This window comes from Pleurodeles waltl, chromosome 11 (assembly GCF_031143425.1).
Source record: "Pleurodeles waltl isolate 20211129_DDA chromosome 11, aPleWal1.hap1.20221129, whole genome shotgun sequence".
Classification (NCBI taxonomy): Eukaryota; Metazoa; Chordata; class Amphibia; order Caudata; family Salamandridae; genus Pleurodeles; species Pleurodeles waltl.
Window position 1 is genome coordinate 708,256,930 of NC_090450.1, and position 19,913 is coordinate 708,276,842.

Genomic DNA, 19,913 nt, shown 5'->3' on the forward strand with positions numbered 1-19,913 from the left:
TATTTCTGATTAGTATGGTTTATATTGTGGTTTCATAAAGTGTTTATCTTGATTATGGATGTTGATTATTGATTCAATAGTCACTACATGACTAGGATACTCCATGCGATTCAAAAGGTTCATCGACCTATACACGCCCCCTTGTAAGTTTACTCACTAAAGACCAGGTGCGCTAGCAGTTTTTGGTAGCAGCTTGATGGTTAGTTTCCCTGGGGAACTAGTTATGTGGTGATTACTGGTTATGGTACAAGTCTAGGGTAGGGTTAGTTGTTCATATTTTATGAGATTTGAATTTAGTTTTTCTGAATTGCCAATTGTAGCAAAGATGATGTCCCCTTAAGCCCAGAAATGACTTTCTCAGATCCTGGATCCTGCCAGTAAAGATGGGTATGTGCTCGGCGTTTTTGTAAGAATGAGAAAGTGGTAGGTTGCTCTTACACAGGCTTAAGCAAATCGCAGGTGAATTGTAATGTATGTGAGGTAAGCAGGGAGTCTGTGCACTCCAGTTGAGGGTAGTAGGAGTGTGCGTACTCTGTAGTATGAGAGTAGGGAAGTCGACGAACTTCACATGTGTGTGGTACTTTGTGCTCAAAAATTATCCACGTGGTTGTTGGTGATGTACGGACCCTGCATTGTCTAAGACTCCGGAGTGTAATGACAAGTGTAGGAGACACTTGGTTATATGTTGTAATCTGTATGGATTAGTAGGTTGATCGGGCGTGGTCAACAAATGTGTGTGTGTAAGAATCGAGTAAAAGAAAATTAGACTGAGATTTGGCGAGTTCTATGTACACCAGGACAGACCCATTGATCAGTTGAGATTAAGATTTGCGGGTCAAATTTTGCTTGCGAATGTGGGAGACTGAGAAAGAGGAATAGCTATATGAGCCAAAAGAGCCATTGGTGAAAATCCGTAAGGTCACTGAAGCGACTGTGTCCCTTCCTGTAGTAAACCAGCATGTTTGTTTTAGTTATTGGGTTTTGGTAAGTGCTTGCAATAATTTGCATTAGTTGTGTGAATCGAGTTGAAGAGGACGAGGCGCAAGACTTTGTCAGCCGCTGTGTGTGTGATGTCAGAGTGTGCAGTGCTGGGATAGGCCGGCTAGTGAGAAGAGCCACAAGCAGATTGGCAGCCGTCCGTAAGAGGCAATTGGTCGAGTAAGCGGGTGAAGGGAATCTTGGGAGTAAAAGTCATTTCATTATTGAATCAAAGTAAACAAAGCAGACTAAATGAAGTTTTTCAAGGCATCTAAGAGTGCGATGAAGGGTGATATTTACATTAAAGCGTCAGTGGGGGAGCCAACCCCACCAGAAAATACTCCGCTTTCATTGTGATGGAGGAGCGAGGTGTAGCACTGTGTTTGTGGTTGAAGCAATGGTGTAAGTTAACAAAAAACAAGGGTCTTTAGCATTTCTGGAGCATGGAACGTTTAATTTGAGAATTTTGGATCAATTGCAAATGTCATTGTATGATATGAAGCCATTACCGAGACCAGCACAGTTTGAAGCTTTAGCGGTTTGGGAGCTAGTGGCCAGACTGTAGTACTAGAGATTTTCATTCTCAGGGTAATATAACAAAGAACTTGGCAAAGAAGCTGAAATATGAAAAGACATCTTTATTAAACTCAAATGAGTGAGACTACGTCTTCCAGAAGCTGACCTATAGCAACTGAAAGAGGCAGTCTCCAGAAATGGTCTTAGCTCAGACCTTTTATATCATTTATTATGCCCTAGGCATGCAAGGGGGCTGTACCAGTCACATTCCTAAACAAATGAGAAAAGCTAGAGAGGCAACATGTGAGTAGCCTTTGGGGTTTTAACAGGATTACAGTTGACCATTCACATATTTCACTACAAACGAAATAGCAGGTTTATGATGACAAGCCCATATTTCAGTTTGTCCAGCCCTCAATCAATTACCCGGCAAGGCTTAGTACTTTCATCAGATATCGACGGACCCCCAATATAAACGGGCACCTCCTCCTTGTAAAGCAAGTCATAAAGAAAGAAACAGGGACAGGTGTGTGTAAGATTAGGCATGGTTTGTGTCTGATGAAAGGTTTATGATGTGTTGTGCCTTGATACTAATCTCATTCGGCCACTGGGAAAGAAACTGGCCGAACAGGTTTGGCTTCAGGCAGTGGAGTCAGCTTGCCCAGGTCACAGAGGAGTCAGCAAAGATGTACGTGTCCTTCAGACTCGTTTTCAGCATTAGACATTGGCCTATGTGAGGGCAATCGTAAAATGGCTGTCGTTTAAATGGAACACAAGGGTTCAGGACGGAAACTCTGATATTCGGGTGATTTTGTTACCCGAATATGAATACAATGCTTGTGCATACTATTCTAATCATTCCAGGTCTGCTGATACCAAAATCGTTGTGATACGACGACGTTTATAACACGGGTCCAGAATTTTCAGTACCACAAGACAGCAACAAGAGATGAAGTTTAAAATGAGGATGAAGCGAGTAGAGAAATCTTTAGCTGAAGCTAGATGGGATTGGGAACAAAAGAAAGGGAGAGCAGTGACATTACAGGATGTCAAATTGTTTCCTGCAATTACGGAGGGAGATGAGGCAGAAAAGGAAGATAGTGCTAAAGAGAATGAGAGTGCAGGGAGAAAGAAAAAGAGAAAGTCTTATGTTGATGATGAAGATTCTGATATTGAGGATCTCATTACGCAGCTGTTAAGAAACCGACCTCCACCTTTAACAACCTATTCAGGGGGTCCAGGCACTAGTGCCACTGCCACTACAGCTGCTCCAGCACAAGCCCAGGGAGCTGAGGGAGCTGTACAGGCAGAAGGCGGATAAATGCCAGGGGTAGTACAGAGTACACCTAATGCAGGAACTACTACTGTAGTTCAAGCACAGATACATCCACCTTCGGTGCAGAGAATTTATCCAGATGTGCCAGTTCTTGAGACAATCTTGAAAATAATGGTACCAAGGGAGCAAGTGCTTCTGAAGCCAATGCTGGTTCAGACAGATCCGACACCAATGTAATTGCCTTTAGCACAAGCGCAGGGTTTGCCAAAGTTTACACCGCTAACAGGAACGCAGTCAGATATTACACCAGTCATGCAGTCAGGCAATGGGGGTAACATTCCCGCAAGATGCAAGTGTTAGGGCAACTCCAGATGCAATATCGCTACCAATTACTGTTGGTCCAGCGGTACCCTTATTGGCGCAGAAGAAATCAGACACAGGAGAACAGAATTAAATGTCACAGAGTCTTGTGAGGAGGGGAGTGAGTGATCCTGTGCAGATGATGTCGTCTGCAGGACAGACTTTCAATGGATCTAGACCTTTAATGGATCTTAATCCACTTGTAGTGCTCCCAGATGCAGTGAATGGCCTGAATGCGAGTCCGAGTTAGAAACTTTTGACCCCGCAAGCTTCAGGTGCAGTGATACAACAGATACCAGTGCCAAATGCAAGTAACATTTCATTACAGGGATTGTCAGCACAACAATTGAGTGAGGGGTTAGATAGTTTAAATACACCTCAGAATGCATCCAAAGGTGAGGAGCAGATAAATCGTGTGAGGCTGAGTATAGAAGCAACTGAACTGGTTGAGGGAACGATGGGTGTGAACAGGTTGGAATCTTACACTGAAGAAGAGCTGAGATATTTGTGTCCAAAGATTACAAGAGAAGTGAGTAAAATGCATCAGAAACTGGCAGAATTAGCAGAGAAGCATGATATCGAGATTGAGAAAACAAAGCATTTGAAGTGCAGTTACAGATTAGATTTTGAGGCAAAGGATTTTGAACACATGAGATCAGCAGGAATGAAGGCACATTTGAGAGAATTGCTGCAGAGTGCACAGATTTGGGGAGCATTAGAGAAGTGGGAAGGTAGATGGACATAGAAAAAAGATAAACGAAAACTGGAATCACAAGAAGGGTATGAAGGTGTCGACAAGGAAGAATCAGTTTAGATGCTTCCAATGAGAGAAATTCCAGGAGGGCAGTTTGTTCATGTTCCATGGCCCGGGAGTGATATATTATCATTTATAAATGGCTACCAAAATTGAGAGAGAAACCGGTTGAGTGGTATCAACAGATACAGAGATTTGTGAAGCTTTCCAAATGTTTGTGGGAAGACTGGAACACGCTATTGGAAATAGTGGTACCAGCTGACTTGTGGGATGAATGCAAGAGAACAGTAGACTGGTTGACAAGTGAACCGGAAATGGATAAAGTAACAGGTGCACCTTTACCCGAGGTAATGAAAAATTATTAGAAGGTGATTGAGTTTCCGAAGACAAGGATTTCTCCCTAAAACATTGATTGGCAGCGGATTGATAGAACAGTCCAAGAGTCTAAAGAGTCAATACATACCTACTATGAAAGATTGTTGTAAGCATTTAAGGAGTACAGTGGTAAGGAAGCAAGTGAGCCGAAGGACATGTTGCATTTTGTGTTTAGGTTCGTCGAAGGTATGAGACCAGAAGTGGGGTAGATGATTAAGAATCATTTGATTTGCTGGCAGGCGAAACCAATTGATGAGGTGTTGCAGTATGCAAAATACTATAGCGATGAGATTGAATTGAAGCAGAAAAAGTTGAAAGAAAAAGCAATGGTGATGCAAATAAAAGCAGCCCAGATAGGAGTGCAAGGGGCTATAGTACCTCCTATGCCACTGCAGGAGAGAGCTGTTATGTTTCAGCCTCCAGTGGGAAGTAGAGGGCGTGGAGTTGACATGATGCGTGGTCCGGAATTAGGGACTGTGGTTGTTCAGAATGACATGCAGGGAATGAAAAAGATGTTACTGTGTCATTTGTGTGGAAACGTGGGACACTGGAAGCGGGAGTGCCTGTTGATGGCGCAGGATGGGGTTGTTCAGCAAGGTGACATCAGTACATTTCAAACTGTGAAAGTCCCAAGAATGAAAGGATTCATTCCTAATGTTCAAAATTGAGGACAGAATTTCTTACCGATGCAGCAAATGCAGGTGCCACGTGCACAATTTACCCAATTACAACCAGTACAGAAGCAGGTCCCTATGGTACCTAGGCAGCAAATGCAGATACCTCAAACCCCGATAGAGCAGCAACAGGTGATGCTTACTCAGCAGGTGACAGGTCAAAGACAAGACAATAGTAATAATACAGTGCATCAGTTTCCATTTTAAAGTGAGAATGAAATAAACGAAGAATGCGTGAGTGACAGTTCAGACTAAGGAGTTTGTATGCTTGCTGCTTCCCTAGAAGTAGACCAGAGAGGACCTTTGGTGAAGGGAAAAACGATGGGCTATAAGGTCTCATTCTTAGTGGATACAGGAGCTATACGCTCTACAGTAAGAAGCATAGAAGTCCTGAATCTACCCCTTTCAGGCCGGACAGTTCAAGTTGTGGGTGTGGAGAATAGACTGTTGACCAACCCAATCACCGTGCCAGTGCAGGTTGAAATCGGAAATTATCAAGGATTGCATAGATTTGTGGTGTGCGATTCAAGTCCCGTATCCCTACTGGGAAGAGACTTACTGTGCAAGGCAAGATGCTTCATTAATTGTTCGGACACTGGGATAGAATCCAAACAAATAGTGATGATGAGGAAGAACAGGTGACTGAAATGATGGTTAACAACGCCTATGGAGAATACCCGTTGAGTTTTTCCCAATGTTTACTGTAAAATAATTGCATGCAGACTTGCAGAGAACAGTGAAGGAAGAGGTCTGGGATTTGACAGGGAAAGAAGTAGGTCTAATTAAGGGAGTGGAGCTGATTAAAATCACCTTGAAGCCCAATGCAGTGTTCCCGCAGCTACCACAGTATAGCATACCACTAGATGTTTTAATGAAAGTGGCACAAATAATTGGAGACTTTTTAAAACAAGGAGTTTTGAAAGAAGTGCTGAGCAGCTCATGTAATTCACCGATAATGGGTTTGAAAAAGCCATGTGGGAAAGTGCGTGTCGTGCAAGACTTGCGAAAAGTGAATGACATGGTGGTTAAATGTTGTCCGGAAGTGCCCAATCCAGCAGTGATACTGTTTTAGATTCCTTGCGATGCAGAGTGGTTCACAGTGGCAGATCTGTCACAAGCTTTCTTTTCTGTGCCTCTTCATGAGGATAGTCAGTTTCTTTTTAGTTTAAAATTCTTGACAGAGTCTACAGCTGGTGCAGGCTTCCACATGGGTATACGGAGTCACCATCTCTGTTTAATCAGATCTTGAAAAAGAACCTGGAGTCATTAGAATTCTCATACCAATCGACTATAGTGCAGTACATTGATGATTTATTGATCGCGTCCATAACGAGGAACGAGTGTAAAAATGACTCAATTGCCCTGTTGAATCACTTGGGAGAATTGGTACATAAAGGGCCTCATTACAACCCTGGCTGTCAAAGACCGCCAGGGCTGTTTTGGAGATTGTACCCCTAACAGGCTGTCGGTACAATCTTGCGGATTACGACCGCAGCAGAAGTGCCGCGGTCGTAACCGCCAGGACTGGCGGTTTACCGCCATGGTTGTCCTGGCGCTTTTAATCCTCCAGGGCAGCGCTGCCCAGGGGATTATGAGTTCCCTTCGAGCCAGCCTGTCCATGGTGGTAGAGACCACCATGGAAAGGCTGGCGGGAAGGGGAGTTGCAGGGCCCCTAGGGCCCCCAGGCACAGCCCCACAAGCGCGACGGGTGCAGCTGCATCCGTTGCACGGCCGCAACACCGCTGGCTCCATTAGGAGCCAGCTCCCATGTTGCGGCTGACATCACTGCTGGGCCGGCGGGCGGAAACTTTGATTCTGCCTGCCGTCCCAGCAGGGATGTCAAAATGGGGCAGGCGGGAATGCGGCCGCATTGGCGGCCGCTTGGCGGTACAACCTTGGCGGGCAGAGGTAGTAATGAGGGCCAAAGCCTCACCTGTGAAATTGCAGTATTGCCAGAAGTCAATACTCGGGACACCAGATTGAGAAAGGATTGAGGAGAATCTCCAGGGAGAGAATTACTATGTTTCTGCAGAGAAGTCCCCCAACTTCGCAGAGATATGTCAGAATGTTTCTGGGAATGGTGGGGTACTGTAGACAGTGGATTCCGAATTTTGCTGAAATTGCTCAACCTTTGCAGCATTTGACACATAAGGAAGTTACAGATCCCATTACCCTTGATGAAGATCAGATGAAAGCATTCACTGAATTGAGAGAGAGTTTGTGCAGAGCTCCAGTGCTTGGAATGCCTGATTACACAAAGCCTTTCACATTGTTTTGTCATGAACGTGATGCTTGTTCTTTGTCTGTTTTGACACAGGTCCATGGCGGTGCTTATCGCCCAGTGGCCTTTTTTTCAGCTACCGTGGACCTGGTTGCAGCAGCTTTACCAGGTTGTCTGCGCGCAGAAGCCGCAGTTGGTCAAAGTCTTTCCCAATGTGAGGGGGTAGTCATGGGATACCCTTTGACGGTAATGGTACCACACTCTGTTGAAATCTTACTGACAATGACGAAAACCCAATATTTGACAGGTGCAAGACTGACAGGGTATGAGATGAGCATAATGGGAGCTCCAAATGTAAGACTGAAAAGATGTACAGTGTTAAATCCAGCAACTTTGCTTCCAAGTGACACAGTCAAAATTGAAAAAGAGGAAGATATTGAGCATGATTGTCTAGAGGTAACTGAGCTGTGTACAAAACTGAGGCCTCATATTAGAGACACGCGTTTAGAAGAAAATTACCAAATTGTCTTTGTTGATGGTTCGTGTCTCAGAGATGGAACAGGCACACTGAGAGCAGGCTATGCTGTGTACACAATTACAGGCACATTAGAAGCTTCATGGCTTCCAGGTGTATATTCTGCACAAGTAGCAGAATTAGTAGCTCTTACTAGAGCATGCTATGTTTCTGCAAGATTAAGAGTCACAATCTATACTGACAGTCAATATGGATTTGGAATTGTTCATGATTTCGGTCAGTTATGGTTGCAGCGAGGTTTTATGACCTCTACTGGAACCCCATTGAGAAATGGCGACCGAATAAAAAAGTTGTTGAACGCAATACAGTTACCTGAAGAAATTGCTGTGGTAAAATGCACTGCACACCAAAAGACGCAGGATTACATTTTATTGAGAAATGGATATGCGGATCAAGTCGCAAGATTTTGCGCATTGAACTGTATATCGTTTAAGGGCAAGTGGGAACTAATGCCTGAAGAAGAAAATAACTGTGCAAGTTTTGCTTTGGAAGTAACTGATACACTAGAAGAATTGAAAACATAGCAGGAAAATGCAGACAAGGAAGAGAAAAAGCTTTGGTTAAAGTTCAAGTGTGTTCAAACACCTGATGAGATTTGGGTTTCTGAGGAGGGTCAGATGGTGCTGCCAAACAGTTTGTTGACTCAGATCGCCCGCTACTACCATGGCCAAGCACATATTGGAAGAGATGCCTTGGTTAGGCTGTTTAAAGTTGATTGGATTAATCCAAAGTTCAGACAAGCAGCAGAGGCAGTATGTCATTGATGTGTAATCTGTCAGCAGAATTTGAGCCACATTGGAAGAGCAGGAGGACAATTCAGCAGAATGCATTTGTATTTCATTGAGATGCCTGCATGTGGTGGATTAAGTACATGTTGTTGATTTTGTGTGTCTTTAGTCATTGGATTGAAGCATATCCCACCCGAAGGAACAATAGTCTCACAGCAGCAAAGCTATTGCTTAGAGAGTTAATACCACGGTTCGGATTTCCGATCGCTTTAGAATCAGATAGGGGAACACACGTCAATAAACTCTGATATGCAGCATTAAACATTGAGCAGAAGTTGCATTGCAGTTACCGCTCGGAAGCATCAGGACTTGTAGAGCAAATGAATGGTACACTGAAATCAAGAATTGCCAAAATGTGTGCAGCGACAAATGTGAAATGGCCAGACGCATTACCTTTGGTGTTGATGTCAATGCAAAATATTCCTACCAGGAAGGCAGGACTGTCACCCCATGAGATTCTCATGGGCAGAGCAATGAGGTTGTCAGCAATTCCAGCTAATGCTCTTGTCAATATTACAGATGATATGGGGTTGGACTACTGCAAGAGTCTGGCTGATGTGGTTCGATCTTTCTCTCAGCAGGTGCAGGCTATTACCCTGCCACCCATCCACGACCCAGGTCACAATCTGAGAGCTGGAGATTGGGTCATCATCAAAAAGCATGTTCTAAAGACTTATTTAGAGCCTCGTTGGAAGGGTCCATACCAGGTGGTGCTGACAACAACGACAGCTGTGAAGTGTGCAGGACTGCCGAATTGGATACACGCAAGCCATACAAAGAGAGTGGTGAGTCCGCAAGAACATGAAGAAGTGTTGTTAAGAGCACCAACAGCAGTGAAACAGGTGGGTGTACCTGAGCCGGAACAAGAGCAGATTGAACCTGAGATTGCTCCTGAACTGATGAAAGATGGGTCAATTACCCCTGTAAGAGACGAAAGTGAAGAATTACAGGAGGGTGAGCAAGAGTCTAACAACTCATCGGATACAGCTGGAGAACCGAGCACAGCAGGGGTTCTCCCAGAAGAAGACGGTGCTGAAAAGCAAACAGAGCGAGTGCCAGATCAAGAGGGTGAAAGAGTTGAGACAGATCAAAGCCAAAGTGATTTGACTCATCCTGAACCCGTTGCAGGTTCATCAAGAGAAAACACCATAGAGAAAGAAAAAGAAAAGAGTCCAATCCTGAGGAGAATATTGACAGAAGGAACGAGAAAAGGAGATAATTGGCCTGAATCGCAAATTGGGAAGAAGAAAAATTGGTTATAAATGAAACAATAGAGGAAAAGAAGTGGATGCTACAAGATAAGAGGAATTAAGTGAAGGAGAAATAGGTAAAGAACGAAGATTTAAAAGAAAGAGAGTAGCAAATCGAAGATACGCAGGTCCGGAGTGGGCATATGCAGCAACAAGTGAATGGCAAAATTAGTTCTTGTCCTTTTGCTTTCACAGAGAAGTTCCAAATCAGTACTTTGATGCATCCTGAGGGGAATCAATAGACTGAGTTGTTGAGCTAATCTGAAGAAAAATCTAAAAAGAGACTGTTAAAAATAAACAGAAAAGACATTGATAACCTGATATGACATTTGAAAACCTGGATGTGACAAGCTGCTAACTGATTTTTTTACAAAGGAGAAAAAGGGCTCCTACGTGAGAAACTGAACTGTGAGAAAGAAATAGTTTTTCTTTTTCTTCATTTTTTTTTTCCTGTTGCACTTTCTTTAAGAGTAAATTCTACTTTCTGATTCTTTACAGATCATGGCTGAATTAAATAATCGCATTAGAAATATTAGATGTTGTTGGTATTTGAGTGTTGGTGTGGCAATTATATGTGGAATAATGTTCATAATAATGATTGTGGGTATGTCTGTTCATGAAATGAAGGAGGCTACTATTGCTTCTGTTCCTAAAACTACTACATTAACAGCTTTAGAGAAGTTTAAGTTAGATGAAAAATATTTGCATGACTATACTAATGCTCAAGGGGAGCTTTCTTCTAATGTGTTCTGTTGGTTGTTGAGTGAGTATGTTGAGACAATGGATGCAATACCATAGCGTGCCTTTAACTTATGGCATAACTTGTAGTTTGCTACTAACCAGATTCTATGAACAAGAGTATATCCAGTATTTCTATTCTAATTATGATCTTGTGTTGTCCTTTGTTCCTGTTATTAGATATGTAAGGTAGCCAAAGAGCATTATATAGTATTAGTTATGGGATTCTTTGAGCCAACACTAACATTTCGAACTGCTTATGCGCATCAAAACAATTTAACCTGCTTATTAACCCCATTAGAAAAGAGCTTTATAGGGCATACTGATGACAGAAGGAAGGCATTAAAAGAGAAGCTAGAGAAGGGGTTGGAGAAAAGGACTTCTAAGAATGATTATGCTTACACTGCTATTAAAATGTAAGGGAAACTAGCTTTAGATGCATTACATGTAGGGAAGCTTTGTATATATAGACGGAAATCACGCACTGACACCTTATTTGTGGGAATGAGTGAATGTAGGCATGTGTTCTTGTTTCAGAGTAAATAGACTTTTATGCTGAATGGTCAGGACCCTGCGATTCCTGGAATCTACTAAATTTGTGGACTTAATGCTTATTGCCGTCTTCCTAGAGGATGGTATGGGACATGTTATTTGGGAATAGTTTTCCCTAAAATCTATCAGATAGATGATTTAAAGAAAATTCCGAAAATGACTGAGTTACACATGAGCGACAGAGGAGGGAAAGCTCTTCTGCAATTGTGGGAGATATTTTTGGTGCAGTAATTCCTTCTGTAGGAGTTATTCTGAATGCAATTAAGATACGAAAGTTGTCTACTATTGTGGATAACATGCTGACAAACTTTACAGGGGCAATACTCCTGTTAAATACTGAGTTGGCTGCGGATAGAGTTATGACGTTTCCAAATAGGCTTGCTTTAGACATAATTTTGGCGAAAGACGGCGGAGACTGTAAAATGATTCATGCTAGGCATTGTTGTTCTTACATTCCAGAGAATGATATGGAGATAAGAGACTTGGGGCCAAATGTAGCACACAGTTTGTATGTCGCAAGCAGTGAATTTAGCTGTTTGCGACGTGCAAACTGCACTTGGCAATGCACAAAACCCCTTTTGCGATTCGGTAACTTGGTTACTGAATCGCAAAACGGGTTTGCGAGTTGTAATTAGGAAGGTGAGTCCCCTTTCTAATTGCGAGTCGCAGTGCAATGCCAGATTGCATTGTGACCGCAAACGCGGTCGCAAAGCAATCACAGTTAGCACCCATTTCAAATGGGTGCTAACCCATTCGCAAAAGGGAAGGGGTCTCCATGGGACCACTTCCCCTTTGTGAATGGCATTAAAAACATTTTTCAAGAGCAGGCAGTGGTCCTATGGACCACTGCCTGCTCTGAAAACATGAAACGAAAACGTTTCATTTTTTAGTTTTGTAATGCATCTCGTTTTCCTTCAAGGAAAACGGGCTGCATTACAACAAAAAAAAACTGCTTTATTTAAAAGCAGTCACAGACATGGTGGTCGGTTGTCTCCAGTGAGCGCTGCGAGTCTCAAGGGGGGTCGCAAATTGCGACCCACCTCATTAATATTAATGAGGCGGGCCTTTGCGACCCCATTGCGAGTCACAGATGGTGTCTTGGACACCATCCTACATTCTGAATTGCAACTCGCAAATTGCGATTCGCTCTGACTCACAATTTGCGGTCGTACTTCAGAATCTACTTACATCTAGCCCTTACTTACTAACTTAACTAATTCAAGCAAAGATTTGAAAGATTTGAAGGAACTAGGGGTTTGGGAAAAAGTTGGAAATGGATTTGCCTCTGTGGGAAATTGGTTTAGTCAAATTTGGAATGGGGTATTATGGAAAATTGTCCAGGGAATATTAATTGTGATTGTTTCCATATTAGGATTATGGGGTACATGCAAATTAGGGCAAAAGATACAATTAAGGAAATCTAAGAATGATCAGAGGAGGGAAGAACCACCTAGGAGACGAATTTATAGGGAAAATTTGAGGAAAAGGCAAAATACATCTGAGACAGAATTATAAAGCGTTGACAAGAAGGGTGTGATGACATATTTAGTCATCAGAGGAGGGACTGTTGGAGCAGATATGTTAATTAAGAAATGTATTAATGACTTATCTGTGTGTATACTAACGAGAAAAATGCATAGAGAAATTAATAGTAGAAAATAATGCGCATGTTTAGAAATGTGCCCTCGGGGAGTGATCACCATATGTACTAAAGTGACTAAAATATGCGAAATAATGGAAATATATGAGAAAATTGTAGTAATATATCATAATGAAATGTATAACCTTTGTTTTATATTGTTAAGTTAGCTAAACCAGAGGCCTAGTTCCACTGGGCCTTGCCCGCTCTAAACATGGAGAATTCGAACGCCTTGTAAAGGACCAGTAGCTGGAGACAGACCTTGAACCGCTCAGAGTTCAAGTCGCTTAGCTAGAACATTCTGCAATGTACTGACGGACAGGAGACGGTGAAGATAATTTGAAACAATTATGTGTAGTGTAGGCTGATGTACTTTCCCAGGACTTGAACAATGGAAGCTCTGACTAGAGAACCATGTGAAACAATTTTGATACCTGAAGAGCCGGATGATGTCCTCATTGCAAGAAGAACCAATCAGCGTTTTGTGAAATATAAGAATATGATTTGGTAAATAAAAACTATAGGTTAGAGTCATATCTTCCGACTGATTGACCAATTAGCAAGAAGTGGGATGGATTGGGAGACTCTGATAAAAAGTCATGACAAGGGGTGAGGAATCAGAACTGCTGGAAGAAAATTTATGACGTCAGGAGACGCTGTCGGAGGTGCTGGTATTAGGCTCATACTTTGTGAGTCTGATCCGTAGCTGACCATTTGATGACCTGAAGACGAAGACTGACTTGTTGCTGATGCATCTGGGATAGGTAGCTATGACAATGTGACTGACAATTTTGTGCCTTTCTTCGAGGTACCAATGGCGCTGTTTTATAGAAATTCTCACTTAGGTAGAAATTTTCTAAATTGATATTTTCTCTAAATTGTTTTTGCATAAAGACACACATGCTAATGCTAAACTTGGTTAGGTAGGTTGTTAGGGGTGACGTTGACAGTGTCAAATGACTGACAAACTTAATTGATGAATTACATTATTAATGCTGATATTCATAGCTCATGGTGTTGCTTTGCCGCATATGTTTACTTCAAGAGATAACGGCCCTCATTACAACATTGGGGCTAAAGGCCGCTTACCGCCGTGCAGAAGACTGCCAACACACCACCGCAGCCGCGGAATTCCCCCACAGCTATTATGACCCACACCACGGAATCCGCCAAAATTCAGACACCCACACAAGTCCGCCACACCAAAGGTCAGTGATAAACTGGCGAAAACAAAACCTCCACCGTCACGCCAACAGAAATACGCCCACACTATCATGACACACTAATCCACGCGGCGGTCTTTCAACCGCGGTATTCCATTGGCGGTACACACCGCTGCACTCAAAATACACACACATTTACATAACACAACCACATTGGACAATTCAAAATACATACACCTGATACACATACACACACCACTCCCACACACCCATTACAATATAAAACACACACCCACATCACCCACAAACCCCTACGACCACAATTACAGAGAGAAGGCCAGAGAGAGACACCACAAACAACTACCAAGCATCCACAGGCACACAATACCATCACCCACAGAACTTCCACACACCTCACACAACACACAACTAAATATCACCCCACTTATCACTATACACACACCACCCCACACATCACCCACACCACCCCATAGCACGGCAAAGACACCCCAGGTTCTCTGAGGAGAAGCTCAGGGTCATGGTGGAGGAAATGGTCCGGGTAGAGCCACAGCTATTCGGATCACAGGTGCAGCACACCTCCATAGCTAGGAAGATGGAGCTATGGCGAAGAATAGTGGACAGGGTTAACGCAGTGAGACAGTACCCAAGAAATAGGGATGACATCAGGAAGAGGTGGAACGACCTACAGGGGAAGGTGCGTTTCGTGGTCTCAAGACACCACCTTGTGGTTCAGCGGACTGGCGGCGGACCCCCTCCTCCTCCCCCACAACTAACAACATGGGAGGAGCAGGTCTTGCCGATTCTGCATCCTGAGGGCCTCGCAGGAGTAGATGGAGGAATGGACTCTGGTAAGTCAAAGCATTACTATTACATACCCCACCCTACCTGCATGCCATCACATACCCCCACCCTCACCCTCACCCCCATCACTCCTACTCCTCACAAATGTCCCATTACCACAACCCACTCATCCCAACACCAAGCCCTGCATGCAACAACAAAGCATGGACACCCATCACCAAAGCATGGCCACTGCACATACCCATACACCTCCCTAAACCACTATCACACAAGGTCCCACACAGGAATGCAAACACTGGGGTACACGGACACCCACCTATTGCACACCATGGCACACACAGATGTAATAAACATCCTTTTATACCCCTGCAGGACCCCTACCCAACCTCACCGGATATGAGGGTCCACACATGTCCACACCACCAACAGAAGAGGCCCACAGTGATGACAGCAGCTCTGTCCAACTGGATCTAGATGACCAGCCCGGCCCATCGAGGACCTCGGGACAGTCGGTTCCCCTCACACAGTCACAGGCCACTACAGACCTTCCCCCCTCTGGAAACACCAGCACAACACCCACCCAGCGGGCCCATACCTCTGTCCCCAGGACACATCAATCAGCAGTGTGTCCACCACTACAGGGAACCCAGGATTACCCACCACCCCAACAACAACAGGGACCTGGGGGCAGTGGTAGTGGGCACACGGTCCAGGGGACGGAGGCCCAGGAACACAGGGGAACTGGGAGGTCTGCTGTGCGACAGGAGGAGGACAGGCCAAGGGAACCCACTCTCCACAAGGCCCTCTCTTCCATCATGGGAGCCTACCACCACTCCCAGGAGACGATGGCAACGGTACTGGCCAAGTTTCAGGAGACCCAGCGCCTGCAGGAGGAACAGTATTTGGGGTTCAGGGAGGAACTCAGAGCCATCAATTCCACCCTGGGCACCATCGTAGGGGTGCTGAAGGAAGTACTCATCACCAGAAGGGACACTGTGGCACAACAAGGGGCCCCTGACACTAGCATGGACGATGAACTGCCCACCACCTCCACCGGCGCTAGTGGACAGGAGGCACCGCCACAGGACAACCACACCAGCACCCCACCCCCTGCAGAGGGAGAACCACCCCGCAAACGCTCCCTGAGATCCAGGACAAAGACAGAGAACGATGCCAAGACCCCTGCCAAGAAATGAGACCAGCCTGAATGTCAGCTTACTGACATACTTTGTCACCCTGTCCATCCTCAAACTGCCCCAGCTCCACTTCCTATGCCCATTGGGCAATGCACCTGTGAGACTAATAGACTGGACTCTGTCATGGACATTCCTCCACCATCACCCCTCACCATTTTACAACCCCCTCTAATATTGAGCACTTAAATAAACACCCTTGAAGCACAAAACAATCTGGAGTCAGTCTGTGATTTCGAAATAGTGTATTAGCAATTACAGTGGCAAAATGCTCTTTCAATTGTAATGTCAACATACCTATGTCACACAGCCCTAGTCCATGAGGAAACAAAGCAGATGTCATACTGTGGGACACACATCTGTGAAATCGTAAGGGAAAGTGACAACTCAGTGACCATACACTGGGTGAAAACGACAGACAGTAGAGAGGTAGTAGTGTTAAAGTACATGTAGTAGGCAGGTTTGTATTCTTACCTGTGTCTCACTGGAATTATTGCAGGATCACCGAGTTCCTGGTGTACATGTCCTCTTCTTCTGCTTCCTCGTCTTCACTGTCCACAGGCTCCACAGCTGCAACAACACCGCCATCCGGACCATCCTCCTGCAGAAAAGGCACCTGTAGTCGCAAAGCTAAGTTGTGAAGCATACAGCAGGCCACGATGATCTGGCACACCTTCTTTGGTGAGTAGAATAGGGATCCACCTGTCATACTGAGGCACCTGAACCTGGCCTTCAGGAGGCCGAAGGTCCGCTCTATTATCCGCCGAGTTCACCCATCTGCCTCATTGTAGCGTTCCTCTGCCCTTGTCCTGGGATTCCTCACTGGGGTCAGTAGCCATGACAAGTTGGGGTAACCAAAGTCACCTGCAAATGGCGAGGGACAACTGTTAGACACACACTAACCTGTAGGGATATCCCCAGACCCAGACAACCATTCCCACTGACTTGCTTCCAGGTGCTTACATATTAGCCACACACGGTGCCTCTGGAGTTGACCCATCACATAAGGGACGCTGCTATTCCGCAGTATGTAGGCGTCATGCACTGAGCCAGGGAACTTGGCATTAACATGGGAGATGTACTGGTCTGCCAAACATATCTCTTCTGGGTTCTGTACACCTGTTCACTCCTGCGGGGGGGTACCAAAGCCACAGGGGTCCCATCAATGGCACCTATGATGTTGGGGATATGTCCCAGGGCATAGAAGTCTCCTTTCACTGAAGGCAAATCCTCCACCTGAGGGAAAACGATGTAGCTCCGCATGTGTTTCAGCAGGGCAGGCAACACTCTGGACAACACGTTGGAAAACATAGGCTGGGACATCCCTTATGCTATGGCCACTGTTGTTTGAAATGACCCACTTGCAAGGAAATGGAGTACTGACAGCACCTGCACTTGAGGGGGGATTCCTGTGGGATGGCAGATAGCTGACATCAGGTCTGGCTCCAGCTGGGCACACAGCTCCTGGATTGTGGCACGGTCAAGCCTGTAGGTGATGATCACATGTCTTTCCTCCATTGTTGACAGGTCCACCAGCGGTCTGTACACCAGAGGATGCCGCCATCTCCTCACATGTCCCAGAGGACGGTGCCTATGAAGGACAACAGCGAGCACAGTGTCAACCAACTCAGAGGTACGCACCCACAGCTTACACAGAACACGAATCATAATCCTAAAATTGGCCTGTATGTGTGTTGAGGCTAGGCCTAGGTATGTGTGACCCAGTTAAAAATTAAGCCATGTGGGCCCCTGAAATGGCGGCTGCCTGACCTGTAAAGTGGGACAATGGGATGTGAGGTAACTGCGCTGGTGTTGTACACCGTCGTGGTAGGCTGTCGAAGACCGCGGCGCAATGCTGCATTTGTTAACATTGGACCCTATGGGTCCCAGGAGCCAATGACGATGTACGCCGGCGGTGACGGTACGCACTGGCGCGGACGTGACTGCCATTTTCTATCTGTTCAATCACTCGATACCTGATCTTCGACAGGAGAGGACCTACACTGCAAGTGCTGCTGTGACCTCTGTCTGGAAGAGACAATGGCTCGTGCATCTGGGGAAAGGGCCCCTGCCTTCACATCGAGGAGTTGGAGAAACTTGTGGATGGGGTCCTCCCCCAGTACACGCTACTCTACGGTCCTCCAGACAAACAGGTAAATACACTGGGAGCATGCTGTTTGGGCTATGCCTGTGTGGAGTGGGTTGGATGAAAGATGGGGGGGGGATTGAGGCGTGCATGAAACGACGGTGAGTGCATGTGCATCATGGCAAAGGTAGGGATTGGGGCCAATGACTGTGGTGGTGCATTTGGTAATAACTTTTCTTTTCCCCCTGTACAATTCATGTAGGTCAGCACCCACCAGAAAAAAGATATTTGGCGTGCCAACGCCAAGGATGTCCGGACCCTGGGGGTCTACCACAGACAGAGCACCCACTGCCGTAAGAGATGGGAGGACATTTGCCGCTGGAGCAAGAAGACGGCGAAGGCCCAGCTGGGGATGGCCTCCCAACGTGGGAGGGGTGCCCGTCGCACCATGACCCCCCTGATGTTCAGGATCCTGGCGGTGGCGTACCCGGAGTTGGATGGGCGGTTGAGGGCATCACAGCAGCCACAAGGTGGTGAGTACACTCTCATTCTGCAGATTTTGCATGCAGTGGAGGTGTCTGGGTGGGGGAGGTGGGCTGTGGGTTTCCCTAAGCCAGGGCGAGTGTGCTAGTTGGATCCCCTTGTTCTGGCAGACCCTGTGGCACCCCACCCCATCCGTGTACAGTGCCAAGTACACCTAGTCAGGCTCCTGTGTCATCCATGTGTGCAGATGTCGTCCATAGCCTTGTAGGCCATGTCCCAGGGATTGAACAGTGGAGCCCAAGTGCGCTGCGTAGTGCAGGGGGCTTCTGTGTCTGTCGTGTCCGCCAACGGTAGCGGTAATGTATGCACTCAACATGTCTTTCTTCTGTCGGCCCCCCCTTTTTTGTGGTCTCCCTGTTCTTGTGTGCATTAGCATCATCAGGCAGAGGAGCAGTGGCACCGGAGCAGGAGGGAGCTGCATCCCACACGGCCCTGGAGGGCGAGACAACAGACTCGGAGTTCACCAGTGGGACGGAGGGCAAGGGGAGCTCCACGGCAGGGACAGGAGCTGACACAAGTGACACGGACTCGTCCTCTGATGGGAGCTCCCTTGTGGTGGCTGCAACATCTGTGCCCCCCGCATCTTCAGGTACAGCCGCCACCCCCCCCACCAACACCGCCCTCCCAGCAGCCCCTCAGCCTTTGCCCCGTGCCCGCTCACCCAGGAGGGTGGGCATCACCTTCGCCCCAGGCACCTCAGCCCCTGCCCCAGTCACCCCTGCTGCCCTCAGTGAGGAGGCCATTGACCTCCTCAGGCCCCTCACTGTTGGGCAGTCTACCATTTTGCATGCCATCCAGGGTGTAGAAAGGCAGATGCAACAAACAAATTCATTCCTGGAGGGCATTCATTCTGGTCAGGCGGTGCTTCAGCGAGCTTTTCAGACTCTGGCCTCAGCACTGATGGCAGTCATTGTCCCTGTGTCTAGCCTCCCCCCTCCAACTTCCTTCACCCAGACCCAATCCCCTCTACCTCAGCCTATCCCAAGCACACCTTCAGACCAGCATGCACACACATCAACACACAAAGGAAGCTAAGGCAAACATAAGCACCACACATCCCACAGGCACTCACACAAGCATCACACACATGCAGACACACCAACATCCACTGCCTCCACTGTGTCCCCCTCCTCCTCGTCTTCTTCCTCCCTCCCAGTCCCGTCTACACTCACACCTGCATGCACCACATATACAGCCACTACTGCCATCACCAGCACACCCACCACCACACCCCGCTCACGTGCAGTCACCACCCCCACTGCCATTCACACGTCCCCTGTGTCCTCTCCCAGTGTGTCTGTGACGCCACCTCCCAAGATACACAAACGCAGGCACACACCCACCCAACAGCCATCCACCTCACGACAGCCTCCAGCGCATGCACCTTCACCCAAAGTCACCAAACGGACACCTCCTACAACCACAACCTCTTCCTCCACTCCCAAACCCC

At 46.3% G+C, this 19,913-nt stretch overlaps 1 protein-coding gene and 1 long non-coding RNA gene across 2 annotated transcripts in view; one reads left to right on the plus strand and one right to left on the minus strand.

Moving 5' to 3' along the window:
- The window catches only part of LOC138266026 (uncharacterized), a 199,164-nt gene extending 188,973 nt beyond the window's left edge, over positions 1-10,191 (plus strand). The window contains exon 4 of the long non-coding RNA XR_011199449.1: positions 9,056-10,191. This is a non-coding gene — a long non-coding RNA (uncharacterized lncRNA). The remainder of the gene's footprint in view (positions 1-9,055) is intronic.
- LOC138266025 (uncharacterized) overlaps positions 1-19,913 on the minus strand; it is a 341,072-nt gene that overhangs the window by 230,519 nt on the left and 90,640 nt on the right. The gene's annotated exons all lie outside the window — the stretch shown is intronic.